At 47.6% G+C, this 24,128-nt stretch overlaps 1 pseudogene; it reads right to left on the bottom strand.

The window, feature by feature from the left end:
• Window positions 1-1,748: 1,748 nt before the first annotated feature.
• On the bottom strand, window positions 1,749-3,593 carry LOC116893369 (annotated as a pseudogene).
• Window positions 3,594-24,128: the final 20,535 nt, after the last annotated feature.

The following is a 24,128-nucleotide window of genomic DNA, read 5'->3' as shown; positions in this document are numbered from 1 at the left end:
ACCACATTGAACTCCTTATCCCCCTGCTTCCACCACACTGTTTCATGCTCCACTGTCTTGAGCGCTCGTCTTCTTGGGAAAGGGCTAATCCTTCAGGAAGTTCCTCTGAAAACCTGCAGCTTGTCACCTGCCTCTCTAGATTCATCTATGGGTCCTTTATGAGTAAGGGCATTCTTGTTTGCACACAAAGTTATCTGTGGAGCACTTGACTGTTATGACTGTTATGAACACAGTGCCACAGAGGCCAGAAGAAGGTGTCAGATGCCCTGGGACTGGCGGTCCATATAGTTGTGAGCCACCAAGTGGGTGCTGGGAATTGAACTGGGGTCCTTTGGAAGAGCAGCCAGTGCTCTTAGTCACTAAGCCGTTGCTCCTCCCTCCTCTGTCTTTTGACTGACAGCACAGTTGGGTTCTCCACCTGTCATGCTTCTATTTTTCTATAGCTGTTCACGTCTCTGGATCTGAACGAATGCCACAGACTTCCTGTTGAGAAAATATCTGGGCCAGAAGCCCACGCCCACCCCCCACCCCCGAGTTCTGCCTCCTTCCCCACCCACTGTTGCCTATTCAGGAAGACCACAGGCCCAGATACTCATCTCTGGGACAGAGGTCAAACCGCAGAGTTCCCATGACCTTCAGACCCATGCGGGTGCCTTTCCACCTTGCTACCACCTTGGCAACCTTGGCTGGTGTTGCTGTATCCTGGTCTGCTCCTGTCCAGCTGGTAAGCCTGGAAAACCAGGAAGGGTTGGGAGGTACAGTTGGAGAAGGAAAATTCCAGACTGAGGTGTGGGGTGCGGTTCTTACTGATTTCCAGGTCAGCCTCACTCCCTCCCTTTTTTTTTTTTTTTTTTTTTTTTTTTTTTTTTTTTTACAAGCCTCTGGTCTGTTAAAACCAAGAAAGCTCCCACCTCTATGACAGGTCCACCCCATCCAGTGTACATATCTTCCCTGCAGCTGCTGGGAGCCCTTCTGGAAACTAAATTCTTCATGCCCGCATGCGGGTTCTTTCTTTTTGCATTGCTGGGACTTGAACTCAGGGCCTCCTGAGTACTTCAGAAGTGCTCAGCCAGAGTCACACCACCAGCCTACATAGTATTAAGGGACTTTATGTATTCCTTTTTTTATAATTTAATGTATTTTAATAGCAAACATACAGAACAGCACAAAACAAAGACAACATTAAAAAAAAGAACCAAAAAAAAAAAAAAAAAAAAAAAAAAACACATACTCGAGGGGGTTGGGGGATTTATTTACGCCTGCCTAGGACAACTCCCCAGCTCCGAAAAAAAACCAAAAAAAAAAAAAAAAAAAATATGCACATACTATAGGACAACTCCGTTAGAAAAGTCCAGTGAATGGATGGAGTCTACTGTGTGATAAAATGCTACAAACACCATTTAGTTGCTGTCAATAAGAAATTTACTCATTTTTAAAAAATCCAAATGCTGGCATTGTCCAGAGCATTTTAACATGTTTATTTATAATTGTTATAAAGTTGAACTGTTGAAATGTGTTCACTGAAACATTTTGCTTGCATCAATGCTTCAACATCTTGCATTTATATTAAAAATTCGCACACAAATGAACGTGGAGAAACTGCCAATACCTGATTCTGTCCCCTATGTTTCCACTCGGAATCATAGACTTCGTTCGGTACCTTTCACCCCATGGAAAAATATCTAACATTCAGAACTACTGATAACAGGAAGAAGAGGAAAAAATTTTTTTGAGAATGAACTGTTTCCCCTCATAGTGGACTCTTAAGCACGTTCTCCGCGTATGGGGCGTGCTAGCTGGATGTCTTTTGTCATAATTCTTACACGTGTGGCATGGATAGCACACAGGTTGGTATCTTCAAAAGGCCAACCAGATAGGCCTCACTTGCCTCCTGCAAAGCACCAATAGCTGCCCTCTGGAAGCGCAGGTCTGTTTTGAAGTCCTGAGCAATTTCCAGCACCAGACGCTGAAAGGGGAGCTTGCGAATCAGAAGTTCAGTGGACTTCTGATAGCGTCTGATTTCTCGGAGTGCTACAGTACCAGACCTGTAACGATGAGGTTTCTCCCACCCTCCAGTAGAGGGCGCACTCTTGCGAGTGGCTTTTGTAGCCAGTTGTTTCCTGGGTGCTTTACCACCTGTGCATTTGCGGGTAGTGCTTCATTTGAGCCATGGTATGGGCACCTCCTTACTTACCCCCCTTGTCCTTCGGCTGGAGCTCAGCAAGCAAGAGGCAGCGCTGGCGTTAGAGAGCAGTGGCAGAAGGGTGAAGGCTGCAACTTTATGTATTTTTTTTTTGTTTTTTTTTTTTCGGAGCTGGGGAGCGAACCCAGGGCCTTGCGCTCGCTAGGCAAGTGCTCTACCGCTGAGCTAAATCCCCAACCCCAACTTTATGTATTCTTATTTGAGGGCATGGAGGGTATGTACCACAGTATGCCTGTGGAGGTCAAAGGTCAATTTTCCAGAGTCAGTTCATTTTTATCATATCTGTCGGTCCAGTCCTGGGGGACCAAAACTAGGTCGTCTGGCTTGGATGCAAGTGTCTTTACCTGCTGAGCCATTTCTTAGGCCCAAAAAATTTTACGCACAGTCCTCCCCCCGCCCCCCTCTCTGGGTATCAGAGGTCTAATTCGGGTAACTCATGAGGGTCTTAAAGTCCATGCCCACAGTGACACACCTACTCCAACAGGGCCACACCTTCTAATAGTGCCACTCCCTGGGCTGAGCATGTACAAACCATCACAGTTACCATCTCTCTGGAGGCTTTGCCAAGTTGCCCAACCTATAGCTGATCCATAAGGCTGACTTACCAAGCATGGAGGCTGGAACCTGGGTGGCTTCATAACCTCGGACAGGATAGCTCGCGTTCTCCAGCCTCAGTTTCTCTCCTGTAGAATGGGCATGACAGTCCACTTTTATAGGAGGGTTGCTGTGAGCCTGGAAATGAGTATGGATTTGTCTTACATGTGTGTACATATACATGCATGTATAACCATATACCTATGCGTGAACACAAATATGTGTGTAATGCACATGCCGCAGTGAATGTAGTTGTTATTTGGTATTTAAAAAGGCCTAGTTCTTGGGGGTTGGAGAGATGGCTCAGTGGTTAAGAGCACCGACTGCTCTTCCAGAGGTCCTGAGTTCAATTCCCAGCAACCACATGGTGGCTCACAACCATCTGTAAAGAGATCCGATGCCCTCTTCTGGTGTATCTGAAGACAGCTACAGTGTACTTACATATAATAAATGAATAAATCTTAAAAAAAAATTAAAAAAAAAAGGCCTAGTTCCAAGATTACTTCCTGAAGACACCAAACTTCACCGGGGCTTGAGCCCCGTATAAAAGATGGGGCAGACTGTGGTGATGTACATCTCCCAGATACTCAGGAAGCTGAGGCCAGGAGGGTGGTGTAAGCCTAGGAGTTCAACGTCAGCCTGGGCAAAATAGCATGAGACTGTCTTACAGACGGACATGGGATTCTCAGCAGGTGCCTGTCAGTACCTTGTGTCTGTACTGATGTGGGATAACTTCTTCATTAGGGAACCGAAACTCTAGCACCCATGCCTGCACCAGGCATCTGGACACCTCCATGGACAGTGAGCCCTGGGCTAGCCCACGAGTGCTTTCCCATAGGAACAAGCAAAAGCAGCCCAGTGCCTGCACTTTTCGCTTTGTCCATTATTCCCGTTTTGATGTCCAAATCTAAGTCACAGAAAGGTCAAAGGACAGCCTGGTGCTGAGGTTCCAGGGTCACTGTTATATGTGAAATGCACCTCTACTGCTCACCTCCCATAACACCTATCCCGCACCCCACCCCACTGTCCCACTCCTATCCCCCACATCCTACACCCCCCACCAACTCCCTCCCTCCCTAACTCCAATAATGCCGCTTCCAAACTTGGGACCTCAGCTGCTGGCACTATTTAATGAGATTGTGGACCTCTGGAAGGGGGCATATCCCTTTGGTGTTTTCTTCCTGGCCCTCAACTTGATGGAGGAGCTTCCACAGCAAGTTCCCATAACCACGGAGCCCTTCCTGTTACGGTATGATTAAAAATGAAACATTTCTATCAGTTCCCACAAGCCAGATCCGCTCACTCTGACTGCTACTCACCACGAGGTCCAGCCACCCACTCCAGGCGGTCTCTCTTTTAGCCCCCCTCTCTGCATGGTCCCCTAGGCGGTAGTTACCACGCCTGGCACACACACACACACACACACACACACACACACACACACACACACACACACACAAACACACCCCGCATTCTGCAGGCCCTGCGTGTTCTCACTCCACACCCAGATGCTGAAAGGGAAACCGCAGTGAAGGCTCTGTGTGGAACGGGATTTTAGGCTTTTGCTGTTGCATCATGGGAAGGCAGCATCTGACCTTTCCACTCAGTGACAACATAAGTAGAGCCACGCCCATTGCAGCGTTAGAAATAGCTGTGGTGTGAGGTGGGAATTCTGGTTTCCTAAAAAACAAACAAACCAAAAAAAAACAAAACAAAACAAAACAAACAAACAAAAAAAACCCCAAAACCAACAAAAACAGTTATGTTATGTGACTATGTTTGGTATGGGATATGGGCTTGCCTCATAGCAGTTGACTACGATTTATCTCGTGCACTAGGAAGGGTGTGTTTTTTGCCAGCAGCAGATAGTTTATGTTTGGGATTCTGGGAACATTTGATAAGGGTTGGAAGGGTGGTAGATATAAGAACCTAAAAAAGAGAAAAAAAAAAAAAAAGGCCAACAGTATTTCCCTACTATTGCTGTCTGCTCGTCAGGTATGCAGAGACTTCCTTCAACAAGGGAGGCCATTTTGAGTGGTGGAGACATGAGTGAGCAGGACAGGCCTTGAGCAAGGGGGCAAACAGACTGGGTAGCAATAAGAACAACCTGGTGTGGGTTGGGAAGGGGTGCTCAAGTGGCCGGGGGATGTTGAGGAGTGTCCAGGTCTAGAGTACCTAGACCGATCCTGCAGCAGGACCAGGCTTTTCCGAATTGAAGGGCAAGAAGGGGCCACTAAGGCTGAGACAGGGGCCTGGACTGGCTGCCCACCCCCTGGAACTGGAGAAGAGTGCAGAAAAGCAAACTGGAAAGTGTGACACTCTCTCCCCCACAACCCCCTTGAAGAGTTGTCCGTCCTCCACATCCACTCCATGTCATATCTTCTTTTCTAGTCTTGATGAGTCGTGATAGGCTGCAGCAGCCAATCAGAGTCCCCAGCTCCCTCTTACCAGCCAATCGGGGTCCGCAACTCCCTCTTACCATCCAATCAGGGTCTGCAGCTCCCTCTGATACCAGTCCACACAGGGTTTAACTCGGCATCGAGCAGCGACAGCTGCAGCAACGTCAGAACGAGCCAGTAACTCAGTGCAAGCCTGCCGTCCAAGCACTCAGGCTGAGGCAGGAGGATCAGACCAGTATGAGCTACATAGTGAGACCCTTTTCGAAAGGGAGGGAAGGAAGGAGGGACAGAGGGAAGAGAGGAGGAAGGAGGAAGAAGCGCTGGCCAGCCCAAGAGCTAGAGGCCGCTGCCTGTGCCCAGCCATGCTTCTCCAATGGCTTGTAAGCTGAGCCTTCCACACAGCAACTCCATCTTCAACTTGACCACTCCTCTTGTGAAGCCACCAAAGGGCTACAGTCAGAAGCATCACATGCTAAAACAGCAGGATTTCCAGGCACTCGTTTCCAAAATCCGGAGAGTGGTACCCATCCCTCTCCATGATACAGACATGGCCCCATCATCCTTCTGATGTTTAGGCCTAGATCCTAAGAGGCACCGTTCACTCTTGTCTTGATCTAACACTGATCCCATCAGCTCTAAGAGGCACATCCCGTGTGTGGCCACTAGATCATCCAAGGTCACTAGGTTATCATCACTAGCTCTTACCTGTGCTTCCCACCATGACAGTAATGGACTAAATAAACCTCTGAACTGTAAGCCATTATAAGAGTTACTGTGGTCAGGGTGTCTCTTCACAGCAACAGAAACCCTAAGTAAAACAGTCGCTTATCTGAGGGAAGATATGGTGCCTGGGGGTTCAGTTTATGGCTACAGGAGATTGTGGCTTGCTTATATCACAGCAGGAAGCGGTGGAAGGCCTGGAAGAGAGGCTGAGTTATCATTCTTAGAGGCCAACCCGAGTGTCCTCTTTACAAATGTCTTTACGAATCATGATCCCCATCCTGAATGTTCCACAACCCCCAACACAGCACTCCTCACTGAGGGCCGAGTGCTCAAACATAAGAGCCTGGGAGGGACAGTTCACATTCAAACGATCTTAGAGTATGTGACGTAGGAGCTAGAAGCTGTCTGGGGACAGTCGCAGCATAGGGACAGAAAGCCCTGAGTGAGCCGTGGTCCAAAGTAGCCAGGGGGGCCAGAGTGACCATGAAGAAACCAAATAAGAGCCGAGATAGAGAATGAGGTCCAGGCAGTCGGCAGGACCCAGATCCCGTGGACTCCTAAGCCATGTCGGGATGCAGAATGGTGGCCAGGGAATGAGGGGGAAGCAGAGGTGAGTGGAAAAGGACTGTGGGAAGGGATACCCTTAACTGCTCTCAGCACCAGTGCAAAGTCCGGGAAGGGACACTGAGTGTCTACCTGCAGGGAACACTTACCTTTTCCGGAAGAATCGTTGCTGCTATGGAGAAAGCTTTGAGCTGGGGACATAGATCTGCTATGACACACTTGTCTGTTCCGAACGGGTCCTGAGTGCATTCCCCAAACACTGCAGAAACAAAGGGAAAGAGATAAATACCCCAAGGATGGGGCTGGAGAGATGGCTGAGCCGTAAAGAACACAGGCTGCTCTTCTAGAAGACCGAGTTCAGTTCCCAGCACACAGGACAGCTCGCTGCCACTTGTAACTCCAGTGCCAGGGGACCTAATGGGATCGTACGTCTTCTTTGACCTCCAATGGCAGGTTGGTTTTATCAGTGCATGGGATAAGGAATCTCAGTTGAGAAAATGCCTTCGTGGGCCTGTTGGCAACCCTGTGAAGACATTTTAATGACTAACAATTGGCATGAGACCCAACCTACTGCAGGTGGGTGTGTCACGCTGGGTCCGTGTCTCAGCGTCTGGTACACATTCATGGACATGGAAATTTTCAATTTTTCTTTTATTTCTGTAGAAGTGAGGTCTGGTTCTACCTCCCAACCCATAGTCCCCAGAATAAGCTCAAAATACACTGACAAATACCTTGACCACAGAGCCACCTTCTCTGACTAGATCATTACTTAAAATAACCCATGCATCCTAATTTACATTCTGCTACGTGGCTGGTTACCTGTGCTCGGGCACCGTGAGTCTGTCACCTCACAGCCCGGGTGAATCTGCTGTTCCTCGCACAATCCCCGAACCCTTTTGGCCTAATGGATGTCCCACCTCCTATTTCCTGCCTAAGCTATAGGCCATCACATTTATTATTGACAGGCGCCACACCCGTACGGACACGAGATATTTTCTCTACGGGTTTGTTTGATTGTTTTCGTTTTTTGAGACAAGGTTTACTGTGTATCCCTGGCTGTCCTGGAACTCACTCTATAGACCAGGGTGGCCTCAAACTCAGAGATCTGCCTGCTCTCTGCCTCCCAAATGCTTAGATTAAAGGCTTGTACCACTATTGCCTGGAACATTTTTTTTTTAGGAAAGAGTTTCTGATGATACATTTATGTATATAATACCCCAACCCCTGCCAGGGTCTGGAGAGATGAGATGACTCAGAAATTAAAAACACAGACCTAAGTTCAGTTCCTAGCATCCACATCAAATGACTTATAATTAATTTCCTATTAGTCTAGCTCCAGAGGAACAGACACCCTCTCTGGCCTCCAAGGACACCTACGTCCATGTACACTCGCGTACACACACACACACACACACACACACACACACCACACACACACATACACACATGCATGCACACTTGCACAAGTAGATTTTAATCTAAACATCTACCCAGTAAAGTTAAAGGCAAGCAAAAATACCCTCAGCTAATATCTTAGTTAGGGTTTCTACTGCTGTGATAAACGCCGTGACCAAAAACAACCTGGGGAGGAAGGGGTTAATTTGCCTTACACTTCCGTGTCGCAGGTCATCTCTGAGGGAAGTCAGGACAAGAACTCAAGGCAGGAACCTGGAGGCAGGAAGTGAGGGATGGAGGAGACGGAGGAATGCTACTTACTGGCTTGCTCCCCACGGCTTGCTCAGTCAGCTTTCTGATGAGACACTGAGACACGGACCCAGCGTGACACACCCACCTGCAGTAGGCTGGGTCTCATGCCAATTGTTAGTCATTAAAATGTCTTCACAGGGTTGCCAACAGGCCCACGAAGGCATTTTCTCAACTGAGAGTCCTCTTCCCACGCGCTGATAAAACCAACCTGTTGTAGAACTATTTGATCTCAATTCAGGGTTTCTACTCCGCTTATGACCATTTAGAATCCAGATAAATCACACACGCAACTTTTATATTTATAATAAGCCTTAAACGGCACTAAAGCTGGGCAGATACCTACCCTCTGTGCCACTAGAATCTACTTTCCTATCCATAACCCTGAGTTATTACTTACTATGTTTCACCTGGGCTGCTCTTGACTCCTAACCCAAGGTGTCTTTCTCCCCTCTCCCCTCTTCTTCCTCTCTGTGGTTCTGGAACCCTAAACCCCACCTATGTCTCTTCTTCCCAGCTTTTGGCTGTCAGTGTCTTTATTCACCAATCAGACATAACTTGAGGGCAAGGTCACATAGTGTCACTTGGGTCAATAGGCAGACAATCTCATCCCTGGGGCAAGCAGGTCTTGGACCCCTGCGCTTAGTATCCCAGTACCTAACAGCAAACCGAACCTTAACACCAGCCAGCACGGCTAATGCTGTCAGGTCACACAGGGTTAAAACCTGGAACCTGGCAGCCCCAACCAATCAGAAAGTGTCTCTCGCCCTCAATGGCCAGTCAAAGCAACAAGCAATAGCCAAAAGGAGGGAAAGCTATTTGTTTCACGTGGCTACACCGGGAAGAGGAATACAGATGTCCAGTGATGCCCAAGTTCATTTTCTTGGGGGTCCTGTGTGAGATTTAGGTTTAAACAAAGGGACAAAGGTCTGCCTAACTGAGCAGTCTTGGCTCTGAGTGTGAGTCTGTCCATCACTGATCCATCGCTGTCTGCTTCCTCCTCCCCTACAAAGGTCTCTGACAAGCTGTTAGAGTTGTGTGACATCCTTTGAGTGGAGACAAGCTTCCCTTCCGGCCAGCATCTGACTTCATTCAGTGTTTTCCTAGCATGAGACACCTAAAAACTTCCAGTTCCTTGGGTGTCCGGGATACCCCCCTCATCCTCCCACCCTACCCCTATGTCCCCAGCCTCTATCCACACCCCACCTCAGTTCCTCCACCCCATCCCCATCTCCCCAAACCCCAGCCTTGAAATGATTAAACCTGTTTTTCTGCCCAACCTGTGACCCTAAGGGCAAATGGTTCTGTACTGCCTGCTCCAGGAATGGCAATCATGCCTTGTTTCAGGAGACCATCATGACTGTTAGCATGTAGGCTGCAGGCTGTTCTGCTGGCCTGCCTTTGGGGACCTAGCAATTGCTAACCATCATAACCGGCCTTAGCTGCCACTTCCACCAGTGTGGGCTGCATATAAAAGAGAACTCTAGTTCCCTCTCTCTCTTTTTCCACCAGACAAGTCTCTCTCTCCCTGTCTGTCCTTCTCTGCCTTACCCTCCCTTCTCTGCCCTCATGGCCCTGCTCCCCTCTGTCTGCCTGTCTATATGTCCACTCCTCTGCCTCAACCTCTTTCCCAGGCCCTGATTCCCCTCACTTCCCCCAATAATCCCCCTTTATACTAGATCTGCTGCATGCGTCATTTCTCAGGGACACACCTGGGAAGGGCCACCATGGTACCCCTCCCCCACATTATACTTCATAACAAGGACTAATTTGTTATGCGTATGTTCTGTTCCTGTAACCCTGCCTGTTTTATCTGCCAGATCCCCCATTTGGAAAACTCCCTACCCCCAAGATATAAAAACCTCGCTTCCCTCCCACCCGGGGCTCTCTTTCTAAAATCTTGACTTGGGGTGAGACTGGCCTGTCCCGGGTTCACCTCTAAAATAAAGCTTGCTTGAACTAGACAATCACAGACTTGGTCTTTCTCCTTGAGATTTTTTTTTTTAGGCTTAGCACTGCCGTGGCCAGCCCCATGCCACATGTTGTCCAGCCACACTCCCTTCACCCACGTTGTCTGCTGAATAAACGGGACCCATGTACATAGAGAAGAAGTAGGGCTTAGCCGCCAGCCTCATGGTGGCTGCATCTCATGGGTCACGTAGCTTGTGAGACCTGCCCATGACACAATGTAGCAGCATCTCTGGGCTATTTAAATCCTGTCTCCTTCTGACCGCTAATGGGATGGATAACTCTCTGGGGAGTGCAGACTCTCTTAGCTTATCTTAGCAGGGCAGGCCCACAGCCCTGATTCTTAATTGCAGCAACTGAAGCCAAGTTTGGCTCATTTAGGGCCTTAATGATAAGACGTTGAGTGGCTTGGAGATTTTCCAAGGAATAAAGGAAGCTGTGCAGCCAGGGCCAGATGAAAAGTCTTCTGACTAACACAGCCCAGTGAAGACCTCCATGTACACCTGTATTTGGACAAGCTGCAGGTTCACGTGTCCAGTAATTTTTGCTTTCTCTTTCTTGTGCTATGAGCTTCGGGTGCAGACTTCGACTCTCCAGTTGGATAAAACCAGGGATTGTGGAGAGCACGGTCCAGCATCTCTGATGGAAGATGGACTCTGTTTCCTGCTCAGATCCACACCCCGATGGTTCCCTGAGCATGAGATGCAGGTACTAGACTGCATCAAAAGTTGGAAGAGGGGGTTGGGGACTTAGCTCAGCGGTAGAGCGCTTGCCTAGCAAGCGCAAGGCCCTGGGTTCAGTCCCCAGCTCTGAAAAAAAGAAAAGAAAAAAAAAAGTTGGAAGAGTGAGTGTCCATCGGGAAACGTTTGGACACAGCAGAAGTGAGTCTTGCTGTCTCACAGCCCAGCCTGGTTCCGTTCATTTCCTCTGCCCCCACGCCCACGGCTGTGGATGCAATGGGTTCCTGCTGGCCCCTTCTCCTGTACCCTTCCCTCCCTCCTGCCTCATGTCTTTCCTACCACGGTAGACTGTACTTCTGCAAACTGTACACCACGAGAAGCCCTTCCTCCCTGGAGTTGCTTCTTGTTGGTATTTTGTGATAACAACCAACAAGGGAACAGATTAAAGTAAAAGGAGGGCGACTTAAAGATCAAACTTGGAAGAGTCGGAGAGGAAGGGTGCATGAGGACAGTTGTCCTGGCAGCATTTGGGAGTTAGAGCAGGCAGATCAGGGGTTCATGGTCAACCCTAGAGGCAGGAGACCCTTCTTATAAACAGAGCATCAGGGCCAGCAAGTTGACTCAGTGTTAAAAGAGTGTGTTGTTTTAGATCTTCACGGGCAGCTTAGAGGACACAGAAGGCAGATAGGGGAGTGGGGTTTCTTTACTGTGCCTTCACTTCCAGCTGCCAGGGCTGCAAAATGGAGTCTGATCTCTTGAACTCACAGGGTGGAAGGAGAAAACTGATTTCCAAAGTTGGCCTCTGCCTATGCACCATCATTCACACACACACACACACACACACACACACACACACACACACACACACACACACACACGGATGTGCGTGCTAGGGAATGGGGACAGCATGTAATCAAAAACAAAATGAGGCACTAAGGAGTATAGTGGTCATGAAATCGAGGCAGGCTCTGGGTGTGCCAGCCATAGGGAGGGCCCCAGCAGTGTCTCTCAGAGGCTAACTCAGCCTAGGCCATTTTCCAACCTTTCTTTTATTTTCATGTTTTATGTGTATGGGTGTTTTGCCTACATGTCTGTTGTCCCATGTTCATGTAGTGCCCATGGTAGCCAGAAAATGGTTTCAAGTTCCCTGGAACTGGAGTTACAGAAGGCGGTGAACCACCTCACGGTTGCCGGGAACTGAGCCTGGGTTCTCGGCAACAGCAACAAGTGTTCGTAATCACTGAGCCATCTCTCCAGTCCCCACTTCCCTTTTTTCTAGTGCTCAGTTTCTAGGGGGGGAAAAAAGTGATAACTGCTAAAACGGGGTTACCAAACCACACAGTTATTACATGGTCATGTCAGTCTTACCGGGAAATAAGGGAGGAGCCGTGTGGCCTGCAGCATATCAGTAGTTCTAAGATTTTACTCGGTTTGGGGTCAAGAGCTGGGAATGGACTGTGGATTTAAAACGTGGGTCTTCTAGTTTGTCTCAGTCAGGGATCACTGTGCAAAAGCAACGAATGGTGAGGCCTGGCTCAGATGCCCTGAGGCTGTCCATTAGGGCTCTGTTGTGAGCAGTAGCACTGGACCAGCCAGCCAGGATCTTCACTGGATACTAATGGAGATACTGCATGCCCAAGAGGAAATTACAGCAGAACTCTGTTCTACTAGGGAAACAGCTCTTGAAAACCTCCTCCCTCCTTCCCAATAAATGTTTTATACCATGGAGTTTCAGTTTGTTTTGTGGGAAAAGAAATTTGACTCAGGATCTTATGCATGCTAGGCAAATATTCAACCACTGAGCCACACCCCCAGCCCCTCACTGGGGGATTCTAGGCAGGGGCTCTACCACTGAGCCACGCCCCCAGCCCCTCACTGAAGGATTCTACCTCTCTGCTGACTGGGAAGGAGGTACCTTCATGTTCAGTGATGTATTCTTCAGTCCGGCTAATAATCTCCCTGTGTTTTCAAGCAACTTGCATCTTTCTTTCTCTCTTTCTGTCTCTCTCCCTCTCCCCCCCACCCCCCACCTCACTGTCTAGTCTAACTCAGTGTTCTGTTTTCTTTCTGTTACTGTGGGTAAACACTCTGAGTCGCATCATCTTAGAGGAGGAAAAGTTTATTTCAGTTTGTAGACCACAGTCCATCACTGAGGCAAATCAGGGCAGTGAAGGAGGCTGCCTCACTCACAGGGTCAGCCACTCGCCTAAGAAGACAGCGCTGCAATGTCACCGGTCCTGAAGCCTCTAGTCTCTCTGTGAGCACTACTCTTAGGTACACGACCCCCCTTCTCCATAATTAAAAATAAGACTAAATCTTAAAAAAAAAAAAGAACAATGTTTAAAACTCTGTTGACAGAAATAAGAATCCAAGCGTGTGTTCATGCCTGCCATCCCAGCATTTACGGTGTAGGAGCAGGAGGACCAGAATTGAAGGCAATCTTTGGCTACTTAGGGAGCTCAAGGGCAACCTGGGCTACATAACACTGCTGATGCATATTTAACGTACCAAAGCAGGCCTGGCCTCCTGATATCCCCCAGGGTCCCTTACTCCCTACCTGTTATAGGGTATGGCTAGCACACCCTGCCCTCTACCCTGAACTGCCAGCAAAGGGGGCTTCTCCTCCCCCAGAGGCTTTTTCCTATATCATCTAAACACATTGGTCTCTCCCAATTTGTTCTCTCTCCCTATGTGCACACACTCTTTCTCTTTCTCTTCTCCTCTCCTCTGCCTCCCTCCCCGATGTGACTTCCTTGGCCTTGTTCCTTTTGATCAGTGAATCTACCTGAGGGCTGATGACCTCCTCCCCACCCCAATCTGCCTTTATATACTCTAATCTGGCTTGAGTTGGCTCATTTCACCAATGGAGAATAATTTATTAGAGACCTTGTCTAAAATAAATAAACAAACAAATAAACAAAAAAAATAAAGGTATCCCAGGTATGGAGGCAGAGGTTGGCGAATCTCTGATTTCAAGGCTAGCCTGTGCTACATAGTGAGACTAGGTTTAGAGAGAGAGAGAGAGAGAGAGAGAGAGAGAGAGAGAGAGAGAGAGAGAGAATAGATGATAGATAGATAGATAGATAGATAGATAGATAGATAGATTATAGATAGATGATATAGATAGGTAGATAATAGATGATATATAGATGACAGACAGACAGATGATAGCTAGAACTGTTAGACCTGAGGGGGAAACTATTTCCACGACCATCTAGTTAAAAACTGTATTAAGAACTGAACAGTAGGGGTTGGGGATTTAGCTCAGTTAAAAAAGGCCCTGTTCGATCCCCAGCTCCAAAAAAAAGAACCAAAAAAAAAAAAAAAAAAAAAAAAAGAACTGAACAGTCAGCTACCTCTCTCCAAGTAGGAATTTCAGAGGGCGACCCCTCACTGACTTTTGAGGTCTCTTTTATGGAAAAGGGTTAGGGTTAGTAGAAAACAGCTATTGAGATCATTGGACAGAAGACTGGGGGACCCAGGGCTTAAGGCTGCCTGTGGGGTGGGTAAGTGTGGGAACTGCATCACAGGGAAGGAAGGTATCAAGGTTCCTCGGAAGACACATTCTAAGGTCAGTCCTATATCTCGGGTTCAGGAGTTTAAGCAAGGTCAAGGAGTGGGCGTCCACCTTGGGGTCAGAAGTTCAGCATAGGTTGAGACACATGGGTTGCAGTCTATACCAGGTTTAGGGAACAGAAACTCATTCTTGTAAGGTATGGAGACTTAGTAACAACTTAGGACAATGTGGCTCCCCTTTGGTTTCACAAAAACTAAAAGCAACTCAGGGAACTACAACAAACTCCAGTAGTATGAGATGTATAGAAGAAGAAAGCCTTCCCCAGGGAACGGGAGGGAACTCAGGGCTTCCAATGTTTCAGGAAAACCATCAGGCTAGCAGGACTAGCAGACTGAAAGATGCCAAGCTTTCCACACAGAGGATCTTCACCAAACTCTTGCAAGTCAAATAAGGAAAAGCAATTACAGGAGGAAATGCAAATGACTCTCATTCATTATGCAAATATTTCCTCCCAGGGCTTACTTTTACTGAGAATCAGACCCAGGCCTCTGTGAAGCTCCCTACCAGCCAGCTATAACCCAGAGCTCCACCAGGGAGCTCCCTCAGGGAGATTGGAATTAGAATAATGAAGACTAATGAATTCCTGGGGTCGCTAGTCTGGGCTGTCCTGCCTGGCTCTATCCCGGGCATTTCCGTGAGGATATTCTAGAATAAGATTTACACTTAAGAGGTGGTGTGTTGCAGTGCGGGTGGACCTCATCCAGTCAGTCAAAGGCCTGAAGAGGACAAGAGGCTGACCTCCTCCAACAAGGACTTCACCAGCAGAAGGCTTTGCTGTTCACTTGCAACTCCAGCTCTTTCCGGTTTGCCCCTAGTCACCTATGCATGTGAGGCAGTGAGCATGTGTCAATGCTCTGGAGAATCCTAACACCCGCAATTACCAAGTTTTAAGGATCAAGTTTAAAAGCTGCTCACTAGGGGTTGGGGATTTAGCTCAGTGGTAGAGCGCTTGCCTAGCAAGCGCAAGGCCCTGGGTTTGGTCCCCAGCTCCGGAAAAAAAAAGAAAAAAAGCTGCTCACCACACGGTATTTTCTCTTGTCAGCAGAGTCGCAGGTATGCTGCAAAAGATCAATATTTTAAATCCGTGCAGCATTTCTAGTTGGGGAACATGGGGCCTCAAACCTGGGACAAGTGGCCCGGGTGCCTAGTTAACATGTCAAAGCAGACCTAGCTGCCAGGTTCTCCCAGCATCCCTCAGTCCCTACCCCTTATGGGGTGTGGCTGACAAACCCTGTCCCCACCTAAACTTCTCCAGCCCAGGTGCTGGGCTGCCCTTCCCTTTTCCTCATATAATCCAGCCCTTTTGGTCATCTGCCCTTTTCTGGTCTACCCTTTACCCTCCTGCTCTCTTGGCTCCCCCACCTCCCCTTTCCTCGCCTGGCTCAGGGTCATGACCACTCTGGACTCTGCCAGATGTGTCTGTCTCCGGCTATACTCTTCCTCATATCCACAATAAACCTTCTCTTCCACCATACCTAGGAGCAGTCATGTACTTCCTTTTTGTATCTATTTTTTTTTTTTTATTCAGAGAGATGGCTCAGAGGTTAAAAGGAATTTAGAGTGCCCTCTGACCTCTATGTGTACACACACACACACACACACACACACACACACACAGAGACAGAGACACAGAGAGACAGAGACAGAGACTCATGCAAGCATGTACCTGTGTACTACATTGTGAGGCTGTGCCTCAAAACAGTAAAAACCGGCGATGGTCTTAGTACCAAGGACAGCCATGGTGGTAGAGAAACCGTAGTTGGTATTGGCTGCCGTAAGCTCCTTGTTCACTGAGAAGAGTCACATCCCACGAATGAGTACACAGAAGCAAATCCTAGTCACAATGCAAGGTGAAATCACATCAAAGAGAAAGGACATTTGAGGTTGGGCAAGCAGGCAGCCCTGCCTCTCCACAGAGGTTCACTCAGGGGTGAACCAGCCAGACAACAATGGGGTGGAAGCGTTGTGGAGACCGTGCGCTGGTCATTTGCGGGAAATACAAATGCTGTGTGTCTCCTCTCTTATCTGGAGTCGAGATCTCAAAAGGGAAGTGACAGAAGTAAAAAGAAAATGACTTGGGTGAAGGAAGGGGACATACAGGATCGAGGAGAGAGTAAGACAAAGAGAGAGTCAAGATGAGCAAAGGGGGCTGGAGAGATGGCTCAGCTGTTAAGAGCACCGACTGCTCTTCCTGAGGTCCTGAGTTCAAATCCCAGCGACCACATGGTGGCTCACAACCATCTGTAATGAGATCTGATGCCCTCTTCTGGTGTGTCTGAAGAGAGCTACTGTGTACTCATATATAATAAATAAAATATTAAAAAAAAAAAAAGATGAGCAAAGGACATTGTATACAGGTTTGAATGTGTCGCAGCCACACCAATTCCTTTGCACACCTACCAACTCCTTTTCTTTTACCTTTTTTTTTTTTTTTTTTTTCCAGAGCTGGGGACTGAACCCAGGGCCTTGTGCTTGCTAGGCAAGCGCTCTACCACTGAGATAAATCCCCAACCCCCAATTAGCATATCCTTAAGAGAATAAAACTAGGGGCCGGAGAGGTGGCTCAGGGATTAAGGGCACTGGCTGCTCTTCCAGAGGACCTGGACCAATTCCCAGTACCCACATGGCGGCTCACAATCGACTACAACTCTAGTTCCAGGGGATCCGACGCTCTCTTCTCGCCTCCCTGGGCACCTGGAGTGCAAGTGAGGTGCAAGGGGTGCATACACATGCATGCAGGCAAAACCGTACATATAAAATAATTTTTATTTTATAGAAAGAAAAAGAAAGGAAAGGAAAGAAAATCTGGTACGTACCTATAACCCTATCCATCACTCAAGGTGCTGGAGTATCATTGTGATTTTGAGACTAGCCCGGGCTACACAGTCAAAACACGGACAGACACGCACGCACACGCAGGACTTTTGTTCTCCATTTCTGTGAGTAAGGGACACGGTCCTCAGAGAAGCTCTGCAGGTGAGCAGAGACTTTGACCTGAGACCAGAGCCTGGTAAGAACACTTTTGAAAAAGTGAGCAGGTCCTTTGCCCCACTTAACAGTGGGAACATGTTCTGAGAAACCGAGCTAGTGGACACCACAGAGTGACTCACATAAGCTCCAATGTCTAGGTCAGCCCCTCCATGGGGCTTTTTGAGGCAATAAAGGCATAACTACTGTTTGATGCTGCAAGCCTACGATTCCAGCACTTGGGAAGTGGGATAGGGTGGGGGGAATCTTGATGAGTTTGGCACCGGCCCAGGGTACATAGCAAGATTCTGGTTCAAAATAAGGGGACCGTGGGGTGGCTGTCAGCAGGTGAAGGTGCTTGCTGCAGGGTGTGGTCCCTTGGGTTCAACCCCAGGGACCCACATGGTCAGGAAGAGAGCTCATTCCCTCCACATATGCACCCACACACGCTCCTCCCAAACAAGCAGATACACTGTCAATCATCACAATAAAACAATGCTGGCATCTGTACGACGCAAAGGGTGGGGTAAGGAGCGGTATTGTGGGAAGTTTTGTTCCTGGGTGTGGTCAGCTGGAGCCTGTGACCCCCAGCCCTTAGAAAGTGAAGAAGGAAATCAGTCAGGAGTCCAAAGTCATTCTCTGCCTCATGCTGAGTTTGAAGCCAGCGTGCACGACACACAAGACCTGGGTTCAAAAGCAAAACAAGACAGAAAATTTTAACTTTAGTTTTGAGATATTTATCTATTGGCTCATTTGAGTGAGGCTTGGAGTCCGTGTGTGGAGATCAAAGGATGACTTAGGAGAGTTAGCTCTTTCCTTCCATGTGGGTTCTGGGAATCAAATTCAGATCTTCAGGCAGGAGATACCAGATGTCAACACCTGGCTTGCATGTGCATCTGTGTATGGGCACACACAAACAAGCGCGCGCGCGCGCGCGCGCACGCACACACACACACACACACACACACACACACACACACACACACACACACACAACCTTACCGAGGCAAGAATATTCATTCACCCTAAGCTTACAGCTTTGACTCGGGACTTGCCATTCCAGCTCTATCAAGTTACAGGATTTCTCCATTGCTCTGTAATGTCCCAGGGGCATCTCCCCTGTCTCTATTCTATTTCCATTTTAGCTATTCCAAGCCCATGACAACCACTGATCTGCTTCCTGTCAAGGGGTACCCCATAAAAGCAAAGGATAGTTGAAACCAGATATGTGGAGTCCTCCTTGGAGGTCAAGAGCAAACAGAGCAGCAAAAAGATGCTGCAGGAAGGAAGGTCTTCTGCAGGGCAGTGGGTGGGGACAGCAGTGCTCTGGTTAACTTTCTAAGGATACGCTGATATGTTATGCAGTGACATGATGTGACAGCATGGTGCAGAGGACCCATGCACAGGCATTGCCTCCTGAGGTACCGGCCATTCGATGGGTCTTGTATAAAATAAAGTTTATTTGGGGCATTAGAAGGGGGCTGAGAAAGGAGGAGAGGCAGAGAAAAAGAGGGAACAGAGAAGGACAGAGAAGAGAAAGAAAGAAGGGAAGAGGCCAGCTGGGAACATGTAGAGAGAGAAGAGGGGGACAGAGAGGCAGAGAGGGAGAAAGAGAGAGAGGGAGAGAGAGAGGCAGAGAGAGGGAGAGGGAGAGAGAGGGAAAACAAGCAAACAGTCTTTTTATAGCAAGCCAGGCGGGCTCCTACCTGGCTGTTGCTAGGTAACTCTTGGGTGGTGCCTAGAAGAAATGCTAATGTTCCTCCATTTTGGTTTAATTAAAAATTGAGAAACTAGGAAGAGGTGCCGGTAAGCAGGAGTAAGGTCACCATGATCTTTACCTCCTTCCTGCTGACTTTGGGGCAACAATTTTGTCTCTGAGAAACCTAAGGAAATGGGAATGGGGACGTTGGTCCAGACTCAGGAGGGTTGACTGTTTCATTGCTGTCCAGGGTCTGTGGGACCATCTGCTGGTAGGAGGGTGAAGGCCCAGTAGAAGCGTCTGTGGGAGTAGATTGGAGCTTCTGTGGGTTGCTTCTCTGGAGCTGTCCTGGATGTAGATTTTTTAGTCAACGCCTGGACTTGACAAGATGTTGAAACACATATATTTATCAGAGGCAGAAAATAAAGTTAGGTAGGTTTGGGGAAAAAAATCTTCGTTTTAGGTGTACATTTGGAATCCTTAGGTTTTGGTGGTTGGGGTAAGGGGAGTCCCAAAACCAGGGACCAGGGGAGGAATCCCACCCTCTGGAATAGGCAACAGGTAGGAACTTATTGGCTGGCATGTGTACTTATCTAGATGGGGCCTGTTTGGTCCATGAGAAGAGAGAGATCTGAGTGGGTTTCCTTATAAATATACAAAAGAGATAAATTTGTTAACAGCATGAACAGTCTTTAAGATGAGCTGAGGGAAGACCAAAACCTTTTGTGGAGCAGAAGGGATAGGAGGGGATTTCCTGCTCTGTCTAGAACACTGAATGAATACTAATTTAGCAAAAATGAAAAACATTTTTAAGTTTACGTTTAAAAGACAAATAAAGGAAACTTAAAAATTTGACCTTGTGAATATGCCAGTTGGTCGTATAGATTTAACATGAGAAACACCTTAAGTCTATAGTTAAAAAACAACCAAGGGAAACTTAAAATCTGAACGTGTGATTATGACAGTGGATCACATAGTGGAGTGTTTTATTAGAGTTAGGCTAATTTATCAGTACTCCATTGGGGTAGGATCTTGAGCCTTTGAAGTCTCAATATAAGAGTGTTATAGCAAGGGGAAGAAATATGAAGCACTTTATGCCTTAAGTCATTTATCATCATTTAAGTTCGTGTGTCCTTCAACCTCTATATCTTATGATTACCGATCTTAAAACACCTTTCTAGACCCTCACTGAGATCTTCACAACCGAAGCCTTTTATTTGATTATTGACCATGAGACACGGGGTTAATCACTGGGAAGCAGTCACTACAAACTGGGATATTTTTTTAGAGAAGTAAGTAGCAGGTGACATTTGCGGAAGGCTACTTGTGAAACTTGTCTACCTTTTTATCATGCAGCCCGTGAGAAAGGCAAACTTGTCTGCCATTTTGATATGAGATCTGGTAGTCTCCGGTAGTTTAACAAACTGACTAATGAACTAATATGGTAGAAGACTACCGTGGGGTAAGGATCTAGTTGTCTGTTTTCTAACTGTCAATGTAATCAGAAAGCTGGGAAGAATAAATTATAATCTAGATATTATATAATAATTAAAGTGACAGCATTGGTCTATAGTCTGCTCCCTAAATAGTTTTCCCCAGGTCCTTATGGTCTTCATCACAACTTGGGCAGAGGTAGTCTGGTCATCAGGCCCAGAAGATAAGAGGCCTTTCCCTGTGGAGGACGAACATGGGAGAATTGCCTCACCTTATCTTAGGCAATATGAGACATTTAATTCTCTAGGTATTGTCTGTTTGTTCACAGTTTAGGCCGAGCCCTGGCAGTAGGCAGAGCAATGGAGCAGTGTGTCTCAATGGTTATCTCACCCCAATCCAGATAGAGTCCTTTGTCGCTGTGCCCATATCTTCTGGCAGACCTTTGTGGGTCACTGTTAGGATGTGGGAGTCTCTGTCGTAGTAAGCCTAAACATTTAACATTCTATTCAGATCTCTGACAAGATTGAGAGTTAGTATCTGTTAAGTATAGCTGAGTTAGACAATTTGTGTCTGTTTTTAATTATTTGCTCTAGATTGTATCTAACAAAAAAAAAGGTTACATTGAAACTTAACAGTAGCAAAAATAAGACTAAACATATCTTTAAGGCAGCGGTCTTCGGTTTTTTTAATGTTGTAAATCTTTAAAGTAATACTAAAATTACTATTTACTGAGTCAGGATAGAAACTGCATGAAAAGCTTGTCTTAACTGAAAAGTATCTTGGGATAACTTTTTTTTTTTTTAAAGTCAGGCTTCTTCTCAAGTAAGGCGGTGGAGCAGTGACTGCCCATAATAAAGATGGTGGACAGTCATGTGACTGCTTTCAACTAAGATGGCGCTGAAACTGTAGCTCCACTTCTCTTCCCCTACCCTTACCAAAGGTGGCAGGGGTCACATGTTCTATGAATGGAATGTTCTTAGAATGGAATGGCTCTTTTAAAAAAAAAATTTATTTAATACACCGTCACTGTCTTCAGACACACCAGAAGAAGGCATCAGATCCCATTGCAGATGGCTGTGAACCACCATGTGGGTGCTGGGAATTGAACTCAGGACCTCTGGAAGAAGGTTTAGTTAGTGCTCTAAACCACTGAGCCATCTCACCAGGCCCCAGGAATGGCTTTTGTTTACAGAAGTGTGGTGATATAAGAGACAAATTGTTAGACATATAAAGAGACAAACATTTTTCTCCCTGGCGGGCAGGACATTTTGTGCCTTTGAGGAGATCTCTCCCTGCAACTGCAGTAGCCCCTGCTGCCATGCTGTGCCAGGCCGAGCCTCCAGGCAGGACTGAAGCCAGCACACAGCAGCGGCTCCGGCTAGGCATCTAGTAACTGTCCAGCCCTTTTCCTGCCACAGCTGGCTTAGCGATGGTGTGGACCAGAATGGGAAGAAATCAGAGATAAAAATTTCCCAGGAAGTAGAAGTTTAAGACTGCCCCTTAGAGTAACCGTTTGGCAGCAGCGGTGTGGCAGAGAGAGTGAAGTTCGAAACAAAATCTGGAGAGTGTTTTCAGAGTGGCAGGGGCAGGGAGTGAGAGAGAGAGCAAGTCCACTGGATCAAGGAGAGGACCTGAGTCGGGGGTCAGGAGGAATAAAGAGGTTTGGCGTGAACGTAGGGAAAAGCCTGTGCATAGAAAACCTTCCATTTTCTGGAGCACTGGCAAGAGTTATAAAAGCGTCTTCAAAAAGGCTGTTAACTGGCCATTCACAGCTACCATCTAGTGGGTATTGGGGCCAAATTTAGTGTGTGAATTTGGAAGCCTTAAGTCTAGAAAGCATCCCATAGGCAGTCTGAAGGTAATGGGAAGAGGAGAGACCCACGCAGTCAGAATAAAATTATTATTTCTATCACTAGGGGCTGAGGGCTGGGGTCCAAGAGAGACCAGATCACTCAGTCCTGGGATTTTTGAGCAAAAGGGGAAGAACCCTGACCCAAGGAGAGAGAACTCTTACCCAAGGTAAGAGGTCCTCAGGCAGGGGATTACGGAGAAGGGTCAGCCGTGAAGACTGTGAATACCTTTGTCCCTGGGGACACCAGAGGGTGACTGGGAGCTCAACAACCCTCTCTAGGGACTATTTACACTGACCAGCGGGGTAGATTACCAAAGCGCTGATGTTTGGATGGGGAGATTTAGCAATCCAATGACCAGAAACTCCATGGGACAGTGAGACCGTGAACCTTCAAGTTTACAAATCCCGGTCTTGGGACCATTAATGTGTTTTGTGAAACACGGTATGATGCAGCAGGAGGCGGTGTCTTATCGGATGCTAAGGCATCCCCCCCCCAGTACCAGACATATAACTGGTCTACTATAAAATGGAGTTTATTTGGGGAGTGAGAAGCGGGGGAGGGTTGAGAAGGGAGTAGAGGCAGAGAAAGAGAGGTGACAGAGGACAGAGAGAGGGGAGAAAGAAGAAGCCACTGGGAAAGAGAAAGGAGGGGGACCGGGAGGGACGGGGAGAGAGAAAGGCTAGAGAAAGACAGAGGGAGGCCAGACAGTCCTTTTATGTCAAGCCAGCCTTGGACCTGGCCATCGTTAGGCAACTGCTGGGTGGAGCCTAGAAGAAATGCTAACACAAGCAAGACTTACTTATTTTGCCACACTGAGAATCAAATAGAGGGTCTCGTACTTGCTAGGCCAGGGATCCAGGGCGGGGCTCTATTCCTAGCCCTTATTTCATTGGGACACTGGGTCTTACTCTGTAGCCCACGCTATCCTTGAACTCAGGATCCTGACAGGTGTCTACCTCCATTCTCTGCCTGGGTTTATTTTGGTAATGACTCTCAGGGAGACCTCTCAGGCAGAAGTTCTCAACCTGTGGGTGAAGACCCCTTGTTTTCACAGGAGTCGCCTAACCATGGGAGCCGCCTAACCACGGGCAAACACAGATACTTACATTTTGATTCATAACAGCAGCAACTTAATAGTTATGGAGTCGCAACACAATAATGTTATGGTTGGGGGTCATCCCGGCAGGAGGAAGTGTGTTAAAGGGTCGCGGCATCGCAGCCAAGAGTTGTAAAGAAGACTGTGGGGACTCCAGACACCGGAAAGGCTGGAAGTGTCTGGGAGTGGAAGCCTCAAAGCCCTGCTCTCCTGGCCTTGGAAATCATCCATTAGGCGTTGGAGAGTACACGCGGGCCTCATGCCCTGGTGAGAATCCCTCTTGGCTGAGAAGCTGGGCTGAGGCATGAGTTCCCCACGGGCCCTTTCTCCAGGTCCCATTTAACCCTGAGGATCTTCCCTCCCACCTCCTTGCTTTCCAGGAGACAGCCTTGGCAGTTTGGAATAAACTTTCTCCTTTCTTCACCCACGGAGCAGCTGTTTTGGTTTCTACACTGAACCCCACATCGGTCACCAAATAAGCTACACCCCCAAACCCTAAATTTAAAAAAAAATTAAAGATAAAGCTCTCGTTTGTTTTACCCCTCCAGCCCCATCCTCTGCGGCCACCTGGGTTCCTTCCATTTGGTTCCTTCAGAGTCTGAGTGGTCCTTCCACCCACCACATACCCTACCCAGAAAAACCAAGGAGATAAGGAAACATTATTTTC

The sequence above is a fragment of the Rattus rattus genome, chromosome 2, assembly GCF_011064425.1.
Source record: "Rattus rattus isolate New Zealand chromosome 2, Rrattus_CSIRO_v1, whole genome shotgun sequence".
NCBI classification, from domain to species: domain Eukaryota; kingdom Metazoa; phylum Chordata; class Mammalia; order Rodentia; family Muridae; genus Rattus; species Rattus rattus.
Note: the sequence above shows the minus strand (reverse complement) of the source record. Positions and strands in the feature narration are given on the sequence as shown.